The sequence below is a fragment of the Bos indicus genome, chromosome 6 (genome assembly GCF_029378745.1).
Source record: "Bos indicus isolate NIAB-ARS_2022 breed Sahiwal x Tharparkar chromosome 6, NIAB-ARS_B.indTharparkar_mat_pri_1.0, whole genome shotgun sequence".
Taxonomy (NCBI): Eukaryota; Metazoa; Chordata; class Mammalia; order Artiodactyla; family Bovidae; genus Bos; species Bos indicus.
This window is the reverse complement of record NC_091765.1, coordinates 57,922,709-57,928,831: the sequence shown is the minus strand read 5'-3', so window position 1 is coordinate 57,928,831 and position 6,123 is coordinate 57,922,709. Positions and strand designations below refer to the sequence as shown.

General features: G+C 42.6%; 1 protein-coding gene across 8 annotated transcripts in view; it reads right to left on the bottom strand.

Annotated features, from left to right (window-relative positions):
• TBC1D1 (TBC1 domain family member 1) overlaps positions 1-6,123 on the bottom strand; it is a 224,924-nt gene that overhangs the window by 201,739 nt on the left and 17,062 nt on the right. The gene's annotated exons all lie outside the window — the stretch shown is intronic.

Here is a 6,123-nt window from a genome sequence, read left to right as displayed (position 1 = left end):
ATTACATATAAACACATTTGTTTATATAATAAAAGAATAAAATCTATAAGGCTATACACCAATCCGTTCATTACTGTTGATTTCTCTCTAGGAGGTGGGACTAAGGGAGAACTTTTAACTGTAAATGTATTGTACTATTTTTTTATATTCAGCATAAATGCCTTTATAATCAGAAAAACATTTTATTTGGGGGGAAAAAAGTTTATGCCAAAAAAGATGGGCTCAAATCACAGCCAAAGGGAAGGAATTTAACCTATATACCACAAAATTACTGAGAAGTAGACTACTCAGCTTTAATGAAATCTTTCCCACAATTCTCATCAATAATGCCCCTAAATTTTGTGTTCATCAAATCCAGAGAACTGTGCAACAGAACAGAGAGGCAGTGAATATTATCATGAACAAAGACTCTGAGGGGAAAAACACTCAGTAGGGATAGGAAGAGAGCGATGGTGTCTAAGACTGAAATTCTGGCTGAACAAGAGAAATCTGTATTGATGAGGAAGGAAAGGAAGAACAAGGAAATAAACTATTAATAATATGGCTGCATAGGGAGATTCCAGAAGAGATTTGGCCAAAACATTAAAAATAAAAAAGGAGGACCACACCCTCCAAGAACAAATACAAAAGGTAACATCCACTCATACATTCATGAAGCAACCCCCTGTAGCAGGCATGGTTCAGGTGCCAGGGTCTAGCCTGGAACAAGACGGGCAAGGGCCCTGTTGTCTTGTTGCTCTGGCAGGTCAGGGTTCTGTAAACAAGGAAGCATACAAACCATCAAGATAGTTCCAGATGATGATAAGTATTACAAAAACATTTTGTAGGGCTTCCCAGGTGGCGCTAGTGGTAAAGAACCTGCCTGCCAATGCAGGCGATGTAAGACATGTGGGTTTGATCCCTGGGTCGGGAAGATCCCCTAAAGAAGGAAATAGCAACCCATTCCAGTATTCTTTCCTGGAGAATCCCCACGGACAGAGGAGTCTGGGGACTACAGTCCATAGGGTCGCAAGAGTCGGACACAACTTAGGACTAAACCACCACCACCACAAAGACATTAAAATCTAATGAAGTGTCAGTGATTGGTGTGGGAGTACTTTTGACTGGGAGGCTTGAGGATGAGGCTGAATTGAGTTCATAACAGTCTAAGGAACCAACCACATGAAGAGCTGGGAGCAGAGCTCTCCAGGGAGAGGCAACAACAAATGCAGAGACCTCGTGTGAAGAAGGAGGTTGTCACATTTTAGCCATGTGAACACCAGGGTGGCTGGGGTCCAAAGAGCACTGAAAAGAGTGTGGGAAATGAGGTCCATGTGGAAACTCCAGCAGAAATACAGGATTTTAGTCCAAGTACATCAGGAAGTCCTTAGAGAGGTTTTTGAGCAGGAATTGGTAGCTATTCTAGAGGTGCTCTGGATGCTAGCTTGGTGGAAAGAAGAAGCAAGAAAGGAGACAGGAAGAAAAGTTAGGAAGTACTGCAACATTCCAGATGAGAGATAGTGGAGTCGTGGCCTCAGGATTAGCCATGGAATCAGAGCAATGACAGATTTGGAATGGGTCTTGAATAATTTGGATGACAGTGTGAAGGAAAGAGAGAAATCTAGGAGAAAGATGACTCCTAGATTTTGGCTGTAGCAACTGCCATTGTCACTTAAGAGCTGCAGAAGACTGGAAAAACCACAGGTTGGTGGGCAGTAAATTCAAGAGTTCTACTTTAACCATGCTGAGTTCAAAATGCCTATTTAATGGCTAAGTAGAAGTCAAGCTCAGAGTTGGATAGATGAGTCTGGAACTCACTGGTGAGTCTAAGCAATAAATTAACTTTCAGAGTCTCCATCAAATAGGTGGTATTTACTGCTATGATGAGTTCATCTGGAAAGCGTGTCAAAGAGAGAAATGCAGAAGACAGTCTCAGATCAGATCAGATCAGATCAGTCGCTCAGTCATGTTCGACTCTTTGCAACCCCATGAATCGCAGCACGCCAGGCCTCCCTGTCCATCACCAACTCCCAGAGTTCACTCAGACTCACGTCCAGCGAGTCAGTGATGCCATCCAGCCATCTCATCCTCTGTCGTCCCCTTTTCCTCTTGCCCCCAATCCGTCCCAGCATCAGAGTCTTTTCCAACAAGTCAACTCTTCGAATGAGGTGGCCAAAGTACTGGAGTTTCAGCTTTAGCATCATTCCTTCCAAAGAAATCCCAGGGCTGATCTCCTTCAGAATGGACTGGTTGGATCTCCTTGCAGTCCAAGGGACTCTCAAGAGTCTTCTCCAACACCACAGTTCAAAAGCATCAATTATTCAGCGCTCACCCTTCTTCACAGTCCAACTCTCACATCCATACATGACCACAGGAAAAACCATAGCCTTGACTAGAGGAAACTTTGTTGGCAAAGTAATGTCTCTGCTTTTCAATATGCTATCTAGGTTGGTCATAACTTTCCTTCCAAGGAGTAAGCATCTTTTAATTTCATGGCTGCAGTCACCATCTGCAGTGATTTTGGAGCCCAGAAAAATAAAGTCTGACACTGTTTCCACTGTTTCCCCGTCTATTTCCCATGAAGTGGTGGGACTGGATGCCATGATCTTCGTTTTCTGAATGTTGAGCTTTAAGCCAACTTTTTCACTCTCCACTTTCACTTTCATCAAGAGGCTTTTGAGTTCCTCTTCACTTTCTGCCATAAGGGTGGTGTCATCTCAAGGGACGTACAACTCAGAATTAAGAAGAGGAAAAACCAACTAAGGAGACTGTGTAGAAACCACTATTAGAGGCAAAGGGAAAACAGCAGGTTGTGATTTTCCAAAAGCCAAGAGAAGAGAATGTTTTAAGACAGAAGAAACAATGTCTTGTCAACTACATCGAAGTTACTGGATGAGAGAAGTACAGAGAAGGGACAACCAGATTTCACAAGCTACAAGTGACTAGTGACATGTAGGAGCCATCAGATCAAGACAGAAGCCCAGTTGGTAAACCAAGGAAAAAAATGGGGATTTCCCTGGTGATCCAGTGGTTAAGAATCCACTTTCCAACACAGGGAACATGAGTTCCATCTCTGGTCTGGAAATATTCCACATACTGTGAAGCAACTAAGCCTGTGAGCTGACTTGTGAAGTCTGATTCCTAGAGCCCAGGCTCCACAAGAGAAACCACCACAATGAGAAGCCCTCACTCTTCAACTAGAGAGTGGCCCCCCGCTCACCGCAACTAGAGAAAGCCCACGTGCAGCAACGAAGACCCAGCACAGCCAAAAATAAATTTAAAAATATTTAAAGCAAATACCTTCCACTTAAACAAATTTTTTTAAAAAATAAAATGGGCGAGTAGAAGCAAAGGTAGCCACCATGGCAACTCTTGAAAAACGGAGCAGAATATTGGACCAGTTACTGGAGGAAGCTGGGATGTGAAATGGGGCTAGAGGATGGCTTGTTTTTAAGACGGGCGATACCAATACTTAGAAGACCAAGCAAAAGCAGACCAAGAATTTCAGTTCTGTGTTATTTTTCATATCATTCTTTAGGAACCAAGCAGATCAGCATCAGTAGGACAGGAAGTCTTATCTGACTTTCTCTTCCATTGCTGCTGCTGCTAAGTTGCTTCAGTCGTGTCCGACTCTGTGACCCCATAGATGGCAGCCCACCAGGCTCCCCCGTCCCTGGGATTCTCCAGGCAAGAACTCTGGAGTGGGGTGCTATTTCCTTCTCCAATGAATGAAAGCGAAAAGTGAAAGTGAAGTCACTCAATTGTGTCCGACTCGCAGCAACCCCAGGGATTGCAGCCTACCAGGCTCCTCCACCCATGGGATTTTCCAGGCAAGAGTACTGGAGTGGGTTGCCATTGCCTTCTTTTCAGTTAGAGGCCAATAAACAGACTATTAAAAATTTTCTGGGTACTGGAGAGGAAAGTGATCAGAAGACATCAACATGGGTTTAGCAGAAATGAACCACTTCATATAATACTTATGGATCAAGACACTGCTTGATTTTTTACACGACTACTGTGACAGCCTCCTAACTGATCTCCCTCTTCTATCTCATCTCTCTACTTCAAAATCTGAAAACAAATCTAGTTATTTCACTTTCCGAATACCTCTCATGGCTGACATAGCACAACCTTTTTAAGAAAAATACCCAATATCCTTAACAAGGCAGATCAAGCCCTATAAAATCTGACTCCAGTTTTTCCTTCCTGTCACATCTCTGACCGTGCAATTTGCAAAACATCACATCATAGCAGCTCCAGCCACAATGGACAACTCTGTACACCTTTGTCCCACTTTGGCTTGATGTGCTCAATCCCCTACTTGTCCATGAGTGCGTACTAAGTCACTTCAGTTGTGTCTGACTCTTTGCGACCCCATGGATTATAGCCTGTCAGGCTCCTCTGTCCATGGAATTCTCCAGGCAAGAATACTGGAGTGGGTTGCCATGCCCTCCTCCTGGGGATCTTCCCAATCCAGGGATTGAACTTGTGTCTCGTATGTCCCCTGCACTGGCAGGCGAGTTCTTTACCACCAGCGCCACCACTTAGGACGTCCATTCAATCTGCACCAAACTCATCAGCCTGGGAAATATCTAGAGGATCTTCAAAACCCACTCAAATGTCTTCCAAATTACATTTGGAAGGTCCCTCCAGAAGACAGAGCTATGACGAAGAACTAAACGTTTCAGGAAACAACTTCATTCCAGTGTAAGAGATTTAGGGACAATTCAGTTTTCTGAAACAAAAGGGGACGTTGTCAGGTACCATGTGTGGACACAGGAAGTGATGACTTGCCAGGTGAAACCTCCAGCCATGTCCATTGTTCAATACGACCCACGTAATTATTTGATGGCTATCATTGTCAGGAGGAGCCAAAAGTCAGCCTCTAGAAATTTCTCTTGTTTCTAGTTCTGCCCTCTGAAGCAATTGAGAAATTGTCTACTTCATTTTGTATACAGCAGCTTTTCACATAGCTTCAGGCACTCATTATGAGTATACTAGGCCTCCTCACGGTCTCTCAAATTTGCTCTTTTATAACTTACAGATGTTTGCTAACTCCCAGCCGTGCAGCCTTCAGAATCTATATTTGGCATATAAAGCATCATGCTACTTCTTAAGGGGACAATCATGGCTTACTTGACTTTGAACCCTAGCACCCAGCCACATAAATGTACATTAGTTGCATTTCAAAGAAAGAATTAATGTAAAATCTGTAACATTTCAAATACATCACTTGAGCACAGGAAAGGATGACTTCTGATGTTCTGCTGAAATTGAAAGCAGCTCCTTTCCTGCCCTGAAGTCACATGTGAGTTTTCTGGTACATCCTGCATCGAAGTCCTCCCCTAAGCCCCATTCCTAATCCAGCCTCTTCTGAGACTTTCTCTGAACGGGGCTTAGTCTCCAGTTGGCTTGCTCTGGTTGGTGGTTCAGGATCACAGGCTGCAATTAGTGTGGTGGACACTGAACCAACCAGAAGGGGGAAAAGCACTCAAAAAAAAGAAAAATTAGAAACAAGAGATTTATCTCTTTCACCATATTCCAAACTAGCAGCCCTCAGAGTTCTTAACCACTGTAATATGTACCTAGAATTAAAAACAGGTCCTAGTGTTTAATGTGATTTTTTTTTAAAATAACTTTGAGCAAAATTCTATCACTAACAAATAGAAAGCAGCAAAGGAAAACAGAAAATCTGAACTCACTCTGTGATAAACATTCAAATTATTTCCAGAAATCTTTTCTAGGTAGCTTCTCCAAGGCTGACTAGTACAAGATGCAAGCTACATATGTAATTCAAAATTTTCTTGTAGGCACATTCATAAAGATACAGCAAAAGACGAAATTAATTTTATTATTATATTTGATTTAACCCAATATATAGAAAATATTATGATTCAACATGCAACCAAAATAGAAAATTATTGAGATATTTTCCATTCCTCTTTTCCAACCAAGTCTTTGAAATCCACTGTTTTAACACTCACAGCACATTTCAGATCAGACCTGCCACACTCCAAGTTCTCAACAGCGGCAGACAACTACCAATGGCCGTCCTGGACACTGGAGGTCTAGGCTATAAATAAGTTCTTCTAAGACACAAGTCAACTTTAGGTTCACGACACTTGTAAAGTCTATTCTTAGGAA